The sequence below is a fragment of the Hermetia illucens genome, chromosome 3, assembly GCF_905115235.1.
Source record: "Hermetia illucens chromosome 3, iHerIll2.2.curated.20191125, whole genome shotgun sequence".
Lineage (NCBI taxonomy): Eukaryota > Metazoa > Arthropoda > Insecta > Diptera > Stratiomyidae > Hermetia > Hermetia illucens.
In genome coordinates this window covers 159,360,218-159,379,572 of record NC_051851.1, presented here as the reverse complement: position 1 = coordinate 159,379,572, position 19,355 = coordinate 159,360,218, and the positions used below count along the sequence as shown (strand labels likewise).

At 43.3% G+C, this 19,355-nt stretch overlaps 1 protein-coding gene across 5 annotated transcripts in view; it reads left to right on the top strand.

Annotated features, from left to right (window-relative positions):
• The window catches only part of LOC119651975 (semaphorin-1A), a 499,683-nt gene that overhangs the window by 212,624 nt on the left and 267,704 nt on the right, over positions 1 to 19,355 (top strand). The window lies entirely within an intron of this gene.

Here is a 19,355-nt window from a genome sequence, read left to right as displayed (position 1 = left end):
CAAAAAAAAAAAATACCTCATCACCACACACCAATGCATTGAGCGCAGGCCAGTTAGTGACGCTTTAGTTGAATCTCCATAAATAATATCAATTCAAGTGGTTCTTTACAGCTGGCATTGATTCGTTAGGCAAAAAATGCACCTAATTGCACATGTGGTCATGGGCATGCACATAACATTGTGACACTGTCGGAAGGAAACGAGTCCATGCTCATTTAAAATTTTTAAATAGGGCTTCGGGAAATTTCTTGTAAACCATCTACAATACATATACATAGTTAATCCTTCCTACGCTGTTACCTATCTGGTTTGCATCTATCACCCTTAGCTTCCGGTCCCCATCATCTACATTTCGTTTTATTTGCAAATGGTTTTGTACTCCGCGTGCCATTCAATTCCACTTATCATTACATGATTTCCTCGAAATTCCAATCGATAATCCTCCCCACAGACGTTCTCCTTTAAAAAGAAAAATAATAAAATCCAAACTTTCACTATCACAACATTTCCAGTGCAGACTTTTCTTAGATCGAACCCAACTGCTGGTCTCGTATCGGATCGCCTCCAGGGAAATAGGAAGAAAAAAAACGTTTCAATTCCTTCTTGTGTTTTTCTGTTGTTGTCGTCCTTTTGCTTGTCGTTTGTCAATTGAATTAAATAAAAATATTGTTTCGTTCCATCCAACCATCAAGCATCCATCCATTGTGGGTTGTGTACTGGTAGTTGTCCTATTATTCTTTCGGAATCGCCATCGTTTTCCGTCTTGAAATTGAAAGGAAAAAGAAGACGAAAGAAATTCGATCTGGTTTTCCATAATGGAATTCCACTAACTACACGAGAGTGTATCCAACATTTTCCCCGATGGAAATAGGAAGCGAGCTAGTTAGGGCATGTCATTCATTGAGCCATTCATTAATGGAAGCGACCAACGACATTTACAATAAGAATGTTATTTGCTTTGAATATTCACCAAGGATATCCCCAGTTTGCCAGTTTTCCACGTCGTCTATGGCTGCGCTTAGTGTTGCTTGTGCTGCTTCCGTACTAATTACATTTTCGGGGCCTTTTCTTTATCGGACATGGCCGCGCAGGGTTGAGCGCAATGGCGTTTGTGGTCGATAAGAATTACACGGGATTGTTATGTTAATGATACAGAATAGCTTAATTCCGAGATGATTAGAAGCAAAAACCCATTTGTGTGGCTTGTCAGCTTCACTCGGCTCTTACTCACTCACCCGTTCAGCTGGGGCCGGGAAATCTGTACGGGAAACACATTGTCATGGAAACACACGAAAAAGAGGACCGGCACTGCTGATTCATTAAATTATACACAAGATTTCGTTAACATCATTAGGACATGACTGAAACTGACTGGGTGAATATATCTATGTGAAAAATCACTTTGGATGTTCCAGCAACGTAGGCGTGGATGTGCACAGCATGACGCTGGGGTAGGTCCTCCAAAATTCTGGAGCAAATATTAATTTTTCTTATGAATTTGAAGATATTATTCCTTCATTATCTCTTGATGGATTTACCAGGACGGATACGAAACTTGAGGCACAATCGATCGATCCGAGGTGTCGGCGCCCTTAATTTATGCCTGCTGCTAAGCAAGATGAGGAATATGTCCGTGCCTCCCGCCTCCCTTCTCGTTCATCCCCCTATCGAAAGGCTGAAACAATTTAACGCTCCACATTCATTCAAATGATGCCATAATCTAGACACTTAGGACACTCAACATCACCCTTTTGGATTAATGACGATGTCACAAATTTTCCAGCTCTGCCTCCACATTTCACCTTTATCCCTGAGCGTAACACATTCACGGGGCATTCCATGTAAGGATTCGTGCCGAGGCAGCTACTGTGAAACATGCGACATAAGTAGTTTTCACTCTCTGACAATATAATGCATAAAGTATTACCGTTACGTATTGAGACGACACACTATAGATACTATGTGTTATCTAACTGCTGACTAGCGAAATTGATATTGATACCAAATGCCGGGACAGATACATGCACAGGCATAACCTCCTAATGCCAGGTATTTTATGGTATAAAAAGGATTTTCATGACATGCGATAGCATCTCGCACCGCCACCGCCATCGTCCCCGTTCTTATATCCACCCCCCAGTCACTTACCTTGATACATGATCATAAATGACTTAGTAAGTGCATTAAAAGATATTGGATGTTCTTCTACGGCTAATGGTGTATGTAAGCCGGATGTACCTAAGTGTGTGCACGGGGAGATGAGCTTGGAATAATGTGAAAGGTGAAAAATATCTTGGCTGTACATTATTGCCCTAAATTATTGCTTTAGAACACGGAGATAAACAAGGAATGGATGGGAGTGAACAGTCTTCAGAACCACGTGCGTGCAAGGAATAGATGGACGGGGAGAGATTCATAAGTTGTTGCCTGACAATGATAGGATCTGGTTGCATGGACGGGGGATAATGACCGCTCGCAAATTTTAGAGTTTCAATTTCTAGTAGACTGCGTGGGTCTTTCGTGGGTTAATGTTTCATTTGTTGTGTGATAAAGACACCTTAACTTGAAATACTTCTTTCAACCTAAACATGGGAGTCATCCTTCATACAGTAGGAGGGAAAGCATAACAAAGAGAAAATGATATCTGTGGCGCTGGAAAATATTCTGAGGCCAGTATTGATATCGCCAGAAATGGTTCCCAACTCATTTGGGAGAGACTTTTGAATCCTCTCCTCCCAACTGTCTTTTTTTGTTCACAGGCGAATGTGGAAACTCTTAGAAAGATCTCTCCAGCCACAGCCCCACGGGATGGGATGGGTTTGCTTTTAGGCTTAGGTTTAGGTTTCTGTTCCTTTCTGCTTTCGTCCCTTTTTCTTTCTTCAGAAACTTCCTCTATATTTCTACGATTATGGAGAAATTGTAAACTACTTCTCTTTCGATCTCAGCATCTTCTCAATTATATTCTTCGGGCTTCAGCTCCTTTCCACCGCTTAGTTCATATTCCTCTTTTCTATTGCCAACCTTGGGCAACAAAGCGTCACATGTTCTGGATCCTCCGATGAATTATCCAATCCAAAGCGATGCAGAAACCACTGTGTAACATCCATTGTGTTCCGTGAGGCATGGGGTAATCGATCTCCCCGTGTTTTCGCTCATGTCATACCCTAATAGTAGGAATGAGTCTGTGTGTCTAGCAACCCTTCTTAGACTACCATAGACATTGCCCTTATAGACTTTCCTCATCCATACGGATTAAGTGATCCGCCCACCGTAACCTATTGAGCCGGATTTTATCAACAACCTGATGGTCATGGTATCGCTCATAGATTTCGTCGTTATGTAGGCTACGGAATCATCCATCCTCAGGTAGATAGCCAAAAATTCTTGGAACGGAACAGTTTTTGTTAGCCGAAATAGGCTCTGTTGGCTGCCAACAACCGTGCGCTGATTTCATAATCGTAGCTGTTATCGGTTATGATTTTCGACCCTAGATAGGGGAAATTATCAACGGTATTAAAGTTGTAGTCTCCTATCTTTGTTCTTTCCGTTTGACCAGTGGGGTTTTGTGTTGGTTGGTTGGTTTTCGGTGCTGACATTTCCACCATATACTTTGTCTTGCTTTCATTAATGTGCAGCCCAAGATCTCGTGCCGCCTGCTCGATCTGGATGAAGGCAATTTGTACGTCTTAGGTCGTCCTTCCCATGATTTCGATATCGTCAGCATAGGCCAGTTGGGTGGACTTGAAGAGGATCGTACCTCTTGCATTCACCTCAGCATCACGGATCACTTTCTCGAGGGCCAGGTTAAAGAGGACGCATGATAGCGCATCCCCTTGTCGTAGACCGTTGTTGATGTCGAATGGTCTTGAGAGTGATCCTGCTGCTTTTATCTGGCCTCGCACATTGGTCAGGGTCAGCCTAGTCAGTCTTATTAATTTCGTCGGGATACCGAATTCTCTCATGGCCGAGTACAGTTTTACCCTGGCTATGCTATCATAGGCGGCTTTAAAGTCGATGGATAGGTGGTGCCACTGTTGTCCATATTCCAACAGTTTTTCCATCGCTTGCCGCAGAGAGAAGATCTGATCTGCTGCTGATTTGCCTGGAGTGAAGCTTCTTTGGTATGGGCCAATGATGTTCTGGGCGTATGGGGCTATCCGGCCTAGCAAGATAGCGGAGAATATCTTGTAGATGGTACTCAGCAACGTGATACCTCTATAATTGCTGCACTGTGTGATATCTCCCTTTTTATGTATGAGACAGATTATGCCTCGTTGCCAATCGTCAGGCATTGATTCGCTGTCCCATACCTTGAGCACAAGTTGATGAACCACTTGGTGTAACTGGTCGCCTCCATATTTAACCAATTCGGCTGTAATTCCATCAGCTCCTGGCGACTTATGATTTTTTAGCCGATGAATTGCACGGACTGTTTCTCCTAAACTTGGTGGTGGCAGTATTTGTCCGTCGTCTTCAGTTGGCGGGACCTCCAACTCGCCGATGTTCTGGTTGTTCAGTAGCTCATCAAAGTACTCAACCCATCTCTCTGTCGGAAATCAGATTTCCCTCTTTGTCTCGGCAGGATGAGCATCGAGGTGTATAAGGCTTCATCCTGCTGACTTGTTGGTAAAACTTCCGCGCCTGGTGCGGTTGCTCCCTGTACTTTTCTAGTTCACAGACTTGTTGGTTCTCCCAGGCTTCCTTTTTCCGTCTGTGAAGTCGCTTCTCCGCTCGACGGAGTTCGTGATAAGTCTCTGCGCGTGCCCGCGTTCTTTGAGAATGCAACATTACTCGGTATGCGGCATTCTTCCGTTCCGTTGCTAGCTTACATTCATCGTCAAACCAGCCGTTCCGACTCCTTTTGCGGCTGGGGCCAAGTATATTTGTGGCCGTACCCATGATAACGTTCTTCAGGTGGTTGTGAAGATCATTAGAGCCTTCTATCTGTTAAATATGATAGCTGTCAACTAGCGCAATTAACTAACTGGATACGCCAATCGTAACCTATAACCTCCTTTCCAACTGGCAGAGTTGAATGCATTTTGCACGTCAAGAGTAATCACAGCACAGTAGTTGCTAGTGCCATCCCTTCCATGCATCGCATTTTCAGCTAAGCCAGTGACCAGTTCGATAACATCGACGGTTGATCTGGCCGTACGGAAGCCGAATTATCGGTCTGATGAGCCTCCCAGACTTTCTACAACCGTGAGCAATCTGTTGTAAATTATTCGCTCCAACCTTTTCTCCAAAGTGTCCAATAGACATATAAGTATGAGGATGGTTCACCAGGAGACTTACCAAGTTTAGGCGACAACACTAACCTTTGTTTTTTCGATATCGCAGGAAAAATTCCATCCGCCAAGATTTAACGGCTTTGTTTGGGATGCCGTCGAGGCCGGGCGCTTTGTTTTCTCCCACCCTACCGCAAATCTCGAGTACTTCTTTTATCGTTACTAGGGGTATTAGAGCCACATCTAAAGATATCTGTAGATTGTAACCGCTTGTAGTCTCCTGAGGGATCATGTAATTTGCGGAGGTGCTTGATCTCTAAATCTCTCCATCACAACCCTGTAGACGATGCCCCATGGGTCTATATCCGACTTTGCCAAGAGTTTCTTGAAGCAGCCGCTCTTATTTCGCTGTATGGCTAGCTTCATGTGTCTTCGGGCTTCGTTGTAAATTCACTCCTTCACCTCTCGCTGAGCCGATCGTCTAGTCCGATGACACGCTGACCGAAGATCTGACAATTCCCTATTCCACCACCAGTTGGGCCTTCTGCTGGGGAAAGTATAACGTTTCGGCATCGATGAGTCGCTTGCCTTTGCGATATACTCCGTGATATGAAGTATTCTTTCCGAGAGTGTACCTGGTATAGTGTCCTAGTTCAATCACACATATATGAATGTCTGCTCGTCAATTGCTTTCGCAGACCAACCTAATGTTCTCCTAATTTTTGGACGAGCAGATTTGCAACCGTTTGACTTGCTCTTCAGGTGAAAAACTATTGTCTGGTGTTTACTGAGGGTGTACTGTTCAGTGACGTTCCAGGACATATCGCCAGCTAGTGAAGTACTAACAAAGGTCAGATCCACAACTGAACTGGACCCTCTTTCCGATAAGTATTAACCTGACCGTCGTTAGCCGATATGATATCTAAGCCGCCAAGAGACAGTGCCCTCTTCCAGTCGTCAGTGAGCTTCCCCATTCTGTGGCCCATGCATTGAAGTCACCGGCGACGACATTTGGTTTCCATCCTTTTGCATCCAAAAACAATCTGTCTAGCATGTCCCCAAATTCAGCAAACGTTAGGCTTGGAGGAGCATAGCAACTGTATATGCAGTCTATTTTTGCCCATACGAACCCACTTGTTAACTGCCTCATGCTTGGTCCCCGCATGCCCACAAGGCCGCCCCACCTGTTGGATCAGACACTTGAAGCATCTCTTCAATGAGATTTGGTCTCTAAGACGACAGACTACCCGTCCAATATGGACCTTTCCGACACCTTACGGCTTACGTACTGTTTCTGCTGGTAGCCGGATGGTCGCCGTCTGTGTACCTCCATACGCCTTTCTTACAATGGATGCCTTCTGCAAGTAGTATAGTTTGACCTGCTCCGCTAAGGCAGTCCAGATTTCCGTCTTAGAAGTGACCTCATCTAGGTCCTTGCACTGTATAACGATCTTATACTTTTAGCACGCATAGCAACACTTTCCGCGAGTGAAGTTTTAACTTGGCTGCGGAATCCCTTGGCTTTGCCCTCTTCAGTCCTTTTCAGTTCTAGCATGAGATCTCCTTTTTGGTTCGTCCGGATCCTGCTTACGTTGTAGTAATCGATCCTCTCGTGCTTTTGCTCAAGTTATACCCTAAGAGTATGTAGGAATGAGCTTTTACGTCTAGCAATCTTTCTTAGACTCGTCCCATCTGCGTTGCCAAAGATTATACAACTCATACATTGCACATTCCAACGTTCTGTGTGCTCCTCCATACGTCTTGCACGGTACAGTGGGTGCCCGCTCGGAATTCTCCTGCTTCCTTCTCTGAAAGTTTGCAAGTGCCTCTACTCACACAGGTCACGTGTGAAGTAGAATGAATCGCACCACTCCCGCTGGAAGCAATCTGCGACAGTGTTTTGGCAACATTCGGCTATTTTTTTTGCAAGTGCCGCGCTAGCGCTAGCCGCGTTTTGACATCATAGTTTAGGTGTTCCCTAAAGTTCAGTCTGACATCAGTCATCATTCCCAGCTACAGTCGACACATATCTATCGATTTCTACTTTGATAGTATTCTCCTTTTTACGAGTTGTTATTAAAACCGCTTCCGTTTTCTCATCTGGCCAGGTCAACCCAACTCTTTCTAAATTTTTACCGCTTGTACTGTCTACGTCACGTTGCCCTCTACTCCTCGGGATACTTTGCTGTAACAACTACAGCTGGTTCATCCGCACAGCGGACAGTCGTAGCTTCTTCTGGTACGAAGCGAACAAGCACCCCATTATAAATGACATTTCGTATCAGGGGACTCAGCGCCGAGCCCTGTGGGACCTCCACTGTGACGGCGTACTCTTTGGGGCCCTCATCCGTCCTATACAAGAGTGTCTTCTTTGAGAGGTAATTCTGAACCAAAATCCCCAAATATCCAGGAGCACCAATACCCACCAATGATATGATTGATATGATTCTGGCAGAGTTAAATGTATTTTTGACATTCCATGCGAACGCGGCATAGCAACGGCCAGAACTTAGTGCGTCTTTTGCCAGATTCACCACCATACGTATTGCATCCTTTGTAGAATCAGCCTGCGGAAACCCACACACATCCTCCACCCGCTCTCACAAGCCATTGCTGCTTTCGACGATTGGTAGCCTATTATAGATGACGCTCTCCATCATCTTCCCCATAATATTCAATAGACAGATCGGACAAAATGACACTGGATCTCCAGGTTTTTTATTGGGTTTGGGAAGCAATACCAACTTTTGTTTTCCGTTTTCTTTTTCGTACGCTTCGAAGATGCTAGCGAAAAGATCGGGCGCAGTCTACTAGTTTCAAAGCACCGTCAAGGATGTTATCCAAACCTAGGGCTTTGTTGTCGCCGATCCTAAGCTACTGGCGGTATCACGCACTCGTTAAACTGAACCACCGTTTGCCTTCCGCTATTTTGGTGGGGATGAAACAGAGTGGCAACAATTTCTTTCAGAAGGCATGGGCAGGTCAGCCTTTTCATTATCACTCTGTAGACCCCACCCCGAACCCCAAGGCATGGTCGCACAAATGTTTGAAACAGTTCTTTTCGCTGTTCTAAATGGTCTCTTCCAGAGATATATTGGGCTTGAGCGCCGCGGAGAACTTGTCCCCCTCAAAGCTTTCGAAGTCCACCCGGTATTCTGCGTTAGCTCTTTTTCGACCTCGATTCGCATTTGATTTCCATGCATATTGCTTGGTGGTCACTGAAAGTATAGTCCTCATTGACTTACCAAGTAAATCAACTGGCTAAAACCGCACTCGCGTATGTCCGGTTCATTTTAGGCGTCGGGTCGCTTTCTCTGAAAGTGTTTGAGGTCCGAACATTCGCAAGTACCACATCTAGCGTTGCCAATGCTTCGAGCAGAACAAGTCCTTCCACATTCGTTGTCCGGCCGTTGGGAATATCTAGTGTGACCGAGGTATTTCAGCTAGGATGTCACTTTGTTCGTAGGGTTGTCTCACAACTGGACTCATGGCCACAGTCTGCTAACACTGCACGCTACAGCGTATTTAATGAAGAGGTCTAAGCCGAGGAGATGTAGGAGTACATTAAGAACATCCGCCGGCAGGAGCCCCGGAAGCACCTGCATATGAGGGCCTTTGGATTCTATTAAGTTTGGTTCTGAAGTATTTCACACTACGGCCTTTTGATTCTATTAAGTTTGGTTCCGAAGTATTTCACACTTAGTGCGGCCATTACATAACAGAACCGTAAATTATGATGTGTCGAATCATGACTGCTCTATTTCCTTGCGAAGGCCCTCTTGCATCCGTAGAAAGCTGTACAGGCCATCTTTACCCTCAGTTCTATGTGTAGTCTCCAATATAACTTAGTATAAAGGATCACCCCAGGATACTTTACATTGGAAGAAAACGATGATGTCTTCCGGACCCAGAGATTTAAATGGGGAGAAACTGTTTATAGCCCAGTTGATATTATCCTTGGTGATTGTCCATTCGAGAATCCTTCCTTCAAGCGGAATTCTGACCAGAAATTTCGTCCATTCCCTTTTTAACTTTTTAATAAACGATGTTCTCCTCTTTGGCCGGAATCTTCCTGAGTCTCATAGACTCGTTGATGCTTTCGAAGTTCTAACAGTAATCCACCGCTTCTTGGCAGTCATAATGGTCGACATATACCTCTTCAGGTAGTCCTTGTATGGCTGAAAATATTTGAGGTTAGATATACCATATCTTCGTTTCATTACGGTGGCAATGTATTTTGCCAGTATTTTACAGGACTCGAGACTCTAAAGGCGATATCAAACCCTTTCTCCAGAGCCCCCAGTTTTGACTCCACCTCGTCTTTTATGCCAATGCTATCATTAGGAGCACTGGAGGGTTTGTTCTTGCTAATTTGACTAAAATTCCCCCAGTCCAAACTCCTGGTGTCTTTCAAATGGTAGAAAGCCTTTACGGCGAGATTTGGACTGAAAAGCGCCCAGCTGTGTTCTGATAAAGATTTCTGATCTCCAGTTATCTACCCGGAAATGCCCATTGATATCAAAGACCTTCTTTCAGCTATCATAATTTCCCGTGCTAGGAAAATGGAGGGTTGACGCACTATCCTTGTTACACACTGATAGATTTACGTGAGTAATAGTAAGTAGTGTAGTGTAATGAGTAAAGTCAAAAAAGGACTCACCTTTTTCATTGATTTCTGGATTGCTCCATAGACTGTGCCTCGCATGAGTATCTCTCAAGATATTGGTCTTCCTTGGATGGAGGACACCTGACGTTGTAGTTCTTTAGATGGATCTGATCGGTCGCAAGCTGTGCATAAACGTTCTTGCCTACCGCCTGTTTTAGCTTTATCACGGTTTAACCGCCGGAACCTACGTCTGGACACAGAAAAGCATGCAAGCTCTCCCACACGAGGATACATATTCCATATCTACCTCGATCAGTGTCTCCTGTGCTATGGAATAAATTGTAATATTTGTGTTGAAGTCCTTTGATAACTCAGCCTCCTCCAATCCAATACAATATTGATGTTTTCTTCCCGGAATATGACCCAGCGGTTTCAGCTAACCTGCATTCGCACTTCAAGTGTTCCAAATTTATCTGCGTTATCCTCAACTTGGTCTTCGTCACGCTCTCTCTTCTCCAAGCGCTCGTTGGTGGCGTCTAAGTTGTTGCTCGGAGCTTGTGTCTTCAGAAACTTTCCATGTATGCGGACTAGGAAAATTTAGTTGTTCACCTGGAGCTCCATCTCCTAGACCACCAACCAATTATTCAGGGAGATTCTGAGGTTTTGAAAACACAGGAACTGAGGGAGCTTCTCCTTATCAGTGTGGATCTTCAACAACCAGATGCACGCAACAACTTTGTCATATGGAAAAATTTGATAGTGCGCGTTCCGTCGATCGGCTGTTGCTGTTAAGCTGTCTGCAGAGGTTGCTTGGTGCGGGTGCCCTTCCAAATCCTGCTTTTTTTCCATTTCTACTCCATCTCATCCTGAGATCGGTTGCGCTTGAAGGCGGTAGGTTTTGCCTTCTATTAATTTTCCAAGCGGTTATTGTTATATTGCTTGTCAATCGGCTAGTATATTGTGAAGTCCTTTTCGTCCTTTTGGTGAACAGTACCAGTCTCTTTATTCCTCGCTATCTTTTTCTGAATATGGATAACCTGTTAATACTGGCCCTTGACCAGGACTCTACGAGACTTTCTCATTCTCGTCGGTCTTCGTTCCTTAAGGACTCCTGACGTCGGAGTACTGTGGCTGGTACCCGCTACGTCTAGTTCTACGATAGTGATTTCAAGGCTGAACAGTTATCTTTCTATGAGCTCAGGACCAATAGATAGAGAATTTGAAGAAGTTTTCATATCAAATCCTCTCAGAATTGTCATTGTGTTACCTACTAAAGTCCTTCCGGTAGCTTTGACTTTGACTTGTTTAGGGATTTAGAAAAGAAGCTTTACTGGCTCTTTGTATAAAATCTACTCTGCAAATAGATAAAACGCATAATACATAGATGATTTCATTTGCATCCGTTTCAATAGGAGTACTTCCACTATTTCAGAAGTCACAATGTTCTGGAAGGAATATTTCAAGAACTAGTTCTCCACAATGCTCCTTCATATACACTTCGCCATCAAATTTGAGCTCCATTCCAAAGTTAAAATAAGTTTTCATTGGATTTCAATTTGGATGTAATTCAGTTCCATGGATAGCTGGGTAACTTTAGATGACTTCCACTTCTTCCCCAGCATCCGAGCATCCCGTAATGTAGACCCAAAACTCCATTCTTCACCTTTCTTCCCAACTGCAAGTGGCTGAAACCCATGCATGGGATACCTTCTTCCCACTAAGGGTGCAAGGATATGTAGTATGTGTAGTCCTCCCACGTTCGAATAGCGGTTAAATTCCATCCAATTCGCTCTACTTTGGGGTTCGTAATTCTATTCCAGACCTTTCGCGGTCCCGTAATCTAAATCTAAATTCGGCTCTCGTTGAAAGTGGGCAACGGTAGGCAGTAGCAGTGGCACAACACATGTCCTGTTTCATGGAAATGGGATTCAAAACGCAACCATAGACATATTAGCATGTTCGCCAATGATATGGGTTTTGTATCGTGATTTTCGACTTTTTGATTATTTAATGGCGGTTTTGGTCATTCGAAATGACATATGGTCGAACCACTAAGCAAATTTGCGGTGTAGTGAGCACAACTCTCACACTTGATCACTTACTCGTTGGTCAGTTATATATTTTGAACAGGAAACGCTGTAAGGATTGTAGAAAATAGAATTTCGATTAAAATTTGAATTTGATTTACGTGGTTTGCGTATTTGAAGGGGATTGGGGCAGGGTTGTGGGTGGGATTTATGCGTTTTAAATATCAATTCGAGCGTGATTGAGAATAATTCTGAATGTGGAAAGGTGGGTTGTCGAGCGATAGACTTCACCTGCGTAGATGCGATTATAATACCATAGAATTAGTATTCAAATAAATACAATTACTAAGCAATATGTTTTTCCATATTTTGAATGCTAACAAAGAAGCCAATGCTAGTGAAAATTAGTTCCACAAAAAATTGACCCCATAAACACGTTATCCTTTTGAGAATGCACGGCTTTGCTATAATAAAATTTACGAAATGACCGGAATGGATGCGGATAAGCGAGCTCCTTTTAACGTGCGCTGACGACTGGACTAACTGAGAGTGGAAATACCAAGTAGTGAGTGATCCTCGATCAGATAAGCCAATCCGGTAGAAAGGTGCAAGCAAGGCCGAGGTTAAACTCATCACCAAGCAACGAAGAACTCCTTCCAAATGTCACCTGTTAATAGTGATTCTTGCCAAGTCAAAACCATGGTTTAAAAGTGGCAAAACCCTTTTAAGCAACACATAGATCCTTTGGAAGATGATATCGGGCCAGGACTTCCCGGGAAGATTGCTACTATAGAGAAAACAAATCGGAATATCGGGAACTGAACGCTTCTCTGCCATAAACTCGTTATCCTTTTGAGAAGTGCTCATTCACAGCCTTGTTGCTAGTTCACATAGCCAGTCTAGTCTGAGAGTAGAAATATCAAGTAGTGTTCAGTGAGTGATTCTTGATCAGATAACCCAATCCGGTAGACAAGTGCAAGCATGGGGAGAATCCTGTCTGAGGCCGTGATTTAATTCATCACCAAGCAACGAAGAACTCCTTCCAAGAGAAAACCATGATTTACAAGTGGCACAACCTTTTTAAGCAGGGCTTTCCACGAAGATTGCTACTACAGAGAAAAATGTATGCACATCTTGGCATGTCTAAAGTTTGCGTAAGAGTTGCGTATTGCCATCACTTTTTGGAACTTTTTAACCAGAGTAAAGAAGACATTTTGGACCAGATTGTTAATGGAAATGAAACAGTTTATCGTTATGAACATGAGTGTATACATGGTTCCATGCACAGACATATGAAGGGTAAACCACCTCCAAAAAAGTTCCAGGTGTCCTAGTCAGCTGGCGACCTATTGACTGCAAAAATCAAAAAATCGAAAATTACTGACGGTTTCGTCCAGGGCAGAGGCAACTCATCAGACGCTGCCTCACCTCTGCCCTGGGAGCAGCGTGACCGAAAGTGCCAACAGGTGGAAAAACGCTCCCTTTTATCATCGCAAAAACACGACAAGGCAGAGGTGAGGCAGCGTCTGATGAGTTGCCTCTGCCCTGGACGAAACCGTCAGTAATTTTTGATTTTTTGATTTTTAATGCTTGGGGTGCTATGCTCCAAACTAGAAAACGTGGTAGTAAGTTGCTCCTCATCTAGTCCGGTCCACCATCAAGTGGATGTGGACTTAGGATCCCGCATATCCTAAACAACTACCTAGGTTTATTGACTGCAGTTTTTTTTGGGATCATATTGACTATAAAGAAAAATGCGACCCAAAATACCGCAAAATACTACGCTGGGTTACTCGAAAAATTAAAAAGTCATCTAAGGAAGGAAAGGCGAGGATAGTGAACCAAGGTCTAGGACCATGACTCATGACGTTTTAGCGATGGCTGCCCTTCAAAAACTGCGATTTGGTATACTGGTTCATCTCAATGGATGTGAGGTAATACCAACTGCAGGTTCGTGTTGCTGAATTTCTGAAGTATTGGTGACTATCTGGAAATCTACTGGTTTTCGTTAGGTTGGTCATTGCAAGTTGTTGAACAGGAGTTCGACCAACTTTCAATATGTCTCCCAGGTGTCGAATAAACACATTTGAGTTACATCTACTTTTAAAAATTTATCCGTAATGGTACTGACCGGATATAGGCCCTTATCCAATTTTTGGAGTTATTTTCCTCATCGCCAATATGGCTGATGGCGTGGCTTGCTTTCGCGTTAAATGTGGTAGTAGTAGGTGTCCTGGTCATTGCGTGGAAGCACTCAAGTTAGCGGTATTATTTGCATTTTGGAACTGGTTGCTGAGATATTGACGTTGCTGCTTGCTATTGTTGGTTACGTGATTGATGCGAAAATGATGGTTGCTGCTGTTGGTTTTCGTAGCTGGCTCAGATTGACTCTTTTTATATCATTCTTTATTTTTTAGGTTAGAGATCGGAATTGAACCTCCAAAGGTACGAACATATACCCCGGGGACGAAGACTTTGGGACCTGCATTGTATACCCGATCGGAACTGCGAGTGCTGATCTGATTTTCATCCGCTGTTCAGTTGTGCATACCTCTTTTCGCAGCCTCTCAATTAGGGTCAACCTACATATATTGAATTTCAGGGGGATGCTTGTTTGCTGCTTTCCGATGGTTAGTGTCGAAGTAAGTGCAACGTAGGCTTTTTTAATTGCCACCAAAATCGACTGAAAGGCAGATGGTATGCTCTCACCCATAGACTTCGCAGCAGGGGCTCTAGAACTGGTGATATGATCATGATGATATAGACTTGCCTTCATCATTTTCAACCAAATTGCGGGATTACAGGGATCAATATCTAGAAATATCAGCGTGCAGTTGACTGTGGTCGCAGTCGTACTCGTATCTGCAGGCACTCGATTTCTCGACATTCTCACTGTCACTGCTTATATGCTTACCTAGCATTACAAAGCTGTAGCGGATAAGTTGTCAGAATCTTAATAAAACTCTTTTGAATAAATTTATTGTGTGAACATAACATCGATTTTTTTACACATACAGTGTAAGAGCTCAAAGTAGGCCGACCTCTTTACCGAGTAACCGCTATGCTTGTTACTTATCGAATTTCTTGTTTCAGGTAAGCGCCGGTAAATATTTAACGCCGCCTTAAGATGGTTGAGGCTTCTTTTGAGAGCTCTGTCATCATATCCATCATGTAGTTGTGCCAGTTACGAAACTTACAGTCCTTATTTTGAAGAAAGAAATTGATGCTTTTACCAAAGTAAGGGGTCCGTCGACGGAAATTCGTTGCAGTTTCTTCCCAATTGGTGCGATCCATCTTGAAGTAGATGCGGCCCCGAACTCCATCGGTCCCGAAATAAAAATTTAGCTAGTTATTAGTATTTTGCGTTTTATGTCTTGAATATAACTTTCACACATGTCGTGTTCTGAGCATATGTTATATAACGGATTGTCTTCCTGAAATGCTAGCATTTCTCGCACCGGATTTTCTGGTATCAGTACTCTCCCTTTCTACCTTTCTTCCACAAATCTTGGACAGTGGATCAATACGTGCTCTGGATCCTCTGGGACTTCATTGCAGTTTGGGCAACTGGGTGAGGTATCCAGCTAAAACCTGTACAGGTACTACCGATATCCTTCATGTTCCGAGAGAAACTGTATAATATTATAATTAACTTCACCGTGCCGTTGCTCCAACCACCCCTTGATGACAGTGATTAGCCTTTCCCGAGCGTTCCCAATGATTTTGTCATCTATTTAAATATCTCGCCCTTTCCGCGTTCTTCGTCTGCGATAAGGGAGAGATGGACTTCGCATTGTATATGTTCGTTATCTCATCTGCCAAGATGTCAATGGGCATCATTCCTGAGATTACGAATGCTGTACCATCTGAGACAGTCCTGAATGCAGAGCACACCCTTAGGGCGGTTCTTCTGTAGACTACCAGGGCTTAAATTTGAGCTTCCCGTCTATCATCACTCCCAAGCATTTGATGGCAAGCTTAGAAGTTATGATATGGTTCCCAATTTGAATACGCCTACAGCAGTGGGCCAAGTACGGAGCCCTGTGGGAATTATCGACATTTCACTGTATTAGAAAATTCTGAATTTGAAATAACTTTGAAGCTGGTTTGTAAAATTCTGAATTTGGTTTGAAAATTTCTGAATTTGACTTCATACTTCTTTTTTTATGAGCCTGAACTGATTTTTTTTTCTTTTCTTTCAGGTAAGTTTGACCGCAGCGTTATATCTGATGGTATTTTCAACTGAGTACAAAAAATAGGAGTAAGTTATAAGATTTCTTTGAACATTTGATTTCAATGGCTAGGATATTCGACAGTTTCCAAAAATTCGACGTCATTTTAATGTCAATAGTTTTGATGGAAGAGTCGGTTTAACCGATTTGTGAGTTGTCACTAGCATCAGACAATGTTGCCCTTTTTGATTATGTTAGCCAGCTGGGATCCTTTCATATAACGATCATCCTCTACACTCCAAAATTTTGGCGGCATTTCCTCTACTACTAACTAGTTTCGGTTTGGATTTTTTTTCTTCAATTCAGTTTAGTTTGAATTTGTTCTACGGAGTGGCGTACTCCGTTAAAACATCTCCATTTCAAATCAATCTGTTTGCTTGCCCGTATGTCACAGTTAACCCGTTGGGAAGTGCCGTCCCCACGTACTCGATGAGGATGATTAGACCCAGTCTCCAAATCTGAAGTGGTTCTTGCCAGGAAGCCTCACAAGAGGTTATTTATTACCATGAGAACTGGGATGGCCCTCTGAGTGCATATGTTTTACGAGAATTTCTGAAGGATATGCTCTCGGCCTGGTTATTTGCGGTGGTCCCCTTGTGGGAGTTTCATGGGGGTTACGGCCGTGCCCATTTCGAGAACGGCGCCGGACACCCTAGTTACGGCAGAGGTATTAGACAGTCCTCGCATCCAATGGTATGGTAATGTTGATGAGCCTACACTCAGTATAAACCAGTATCGCTGTGCTAGTCATGACGGGGCTCTGATTGTATTCTCCAAGTCAATTCATGTTCGAAGAAGATCGTTTATGCCTACACGGCAAGTACTTACGTTAAATTCCCTGGACCTTCATATTTGTTTGTCGGTCTGTCTATAACATGATCATTCTTCTTTTTCTTCAGCTTTTGGCCCGTTCACAAGCGGGGTCGGCTCGTCGTGAGCGATCGCCATTTGTCTCTAACATGATTATTATTCCGAAAATGCGGTACTGCACTGTTCATCAGCTAGATTATATGGTGCTGGTCTCTTGCCTAAGGTCTCGTTGTATATACTGAACGTTGAACCGAGGTTAGGAACTCTCTAAATGTGTATTTGGAGGTGGTCCTGAGGCTCTGAGAACTGCGTCGTACTTCTGCGCCCCCGCCATTGCCGGAAAATCAAAGATGGGGAAGATCAGCAACTAAGCTATTTTTTCTAGACACGTGTTGAATATCGGGTGTGAACTGGCTAATGAAATTCAGGTACCAAAGTTGGCTAAGTGACGCTTTATCGGGTTTCTGTTTCAAAACAAAAGCCATTGGCTTATAGTCCGAACACTGTTAACGTTAAGGTACGCGGTTTATACTTCACGATCGTAAATGTCGTAGTTCCGCAGGCCGGGGTTCAGCGGCTTTGAAAAGAAGCTTAACGGCTGCCGAATTTGGTTCGCCTTTTGTTGAAGGACAACACCTACGGCGATATCAGTTGCATGGACGGTTGGGGGTGCATCTTGCTGAAGGAATGCCAGAAGCTTAGGTTCTGGGGATCACGATATTAGGCAGGAATCTTTAGTTTTCCGCCCAGACAGGTAAGCGTTGAGGATCGGTTGATGGTGGACGATGGGTACGAAACAAGACCAGAAGTCTAACATGCCCAAAAGCCTTTTCAGATCCTTAATTGTTTTCGAATGTGAGACGCTCGAAATCGCTATCACTTTGACTGGGTTCAATTGGATGCTTTCAGAGATAATCAAGTAATCGAGGAATCCTAATTACGACTGTACAAATTTGATTCTCTCAACGTTGGGTACTGGGCTGGCCTTAAACAGATGTTGAAAAATACATTTGAGGTGCTCTAGTAGGAAGACACGATCATATTGGCATCAAAATAAACGAGACAAAATTAGAGGTTTCGCAGTATAGAGTGGGAAAATCCCCAAAAGGTTTGTTCTGCGTTGCACAGTGCAAATGTCATCCTAGTGAACTCGACGGGTTCAGAAGGTAAACATATTGTGATGTTCCGGTATTTTTTGGGCCGGCAACGTCTTCAAAAACGATGGAAAGAGTTTTGACCGTGCAGGTTCAGATTCTTTCAGATACACTAGGAGCGATTATGTGGTCAAGTGCAGATCTATTAGCAATCCATAGTGGCACAGAAAATTCGCGCCTAAAATGGGAGTGCTGATATCCGCAATAATGAAACACTCGTCGAATTCCTAAACTCATGGCGACCTACCTGGCCATATGTGCGGGTCAACGTTGGATTTACTATCTCGGGTTTTATCAATTGTGGTGTTAATTTATGATTCCAGGACGCGGGAAGAACTGAAAGTACCTGTATCAACAAGGTGGTGCCACTGGCTGAAGGTAGAAAATTGTCATGTGACATGATATTTCACTTTGAGTAGTCATCGCTAGAAACACCGAGAAGTCTAGTTTTTTGTACAGAAAATGCAGGTATATTTCGTGGTATTTTCGGCGAACCCACGATGTTACCAATAAATCTCATAATTTTGAGCATTCATGGAAGAATATCCTTTAACTGAATTTTTCACTTGGCTGCCGTTTTCAATGAGTATGCAAGACCAACATTGTAAAACCCTTCTTAAGTCTGGCAAAATTTTGAAAAATTTGGTGGCATTTCCTCTATTACTAACTAGTTTCGGTTTGGATTTTTTTTTCGATTTAGTTTAATTGGGTTGGAATTTTTAGTGTTTCGCTATTAAGGGTACTTTTGTCAGCCTCCATTATTGATCGGTTGACCTTGTAGTGCCATGAATTGATCAATCGAATTTCTTTCTAGCTCTGGTTTATGCTGATGGGGATGTCCCTCTCTCTTTGGTTGTTTCTTTAAGGGTTCAAGGTTCAAAGGTTTAAGAAAAATCAAAGTTATAGTTTTCAGGGTGGTAAATTCTTGGTCGCACTTTTCACTCTCACGTCTTTGGTCAGTTTCTCGATAGCTGGTTACCACCGTTTGTCAGCTCACACCTCCCTCATTCCAAGTTCCTCCTTATAATTTAAAATGACGGGAACGCAACGATTGTCATCTACTCTCCATTTTATTGCTCTGTAGTACTCAAGACTGTCAACAGAAAAGTAAAATTAAGATTCAGTAGCACAAGATACAGCGCTTGACATTCATAATTTCTGTTTTGAGCACTTTTGGGCCCCCTTCTTACTCAACCACATATCATAGTGAGTGGTATGTCTTGGAAATAATCTATGCCAATCTTGTGGTCCAGAAGCAAGGGTTGGTCCTACTAGCTAACATTAAAATTGTTCCC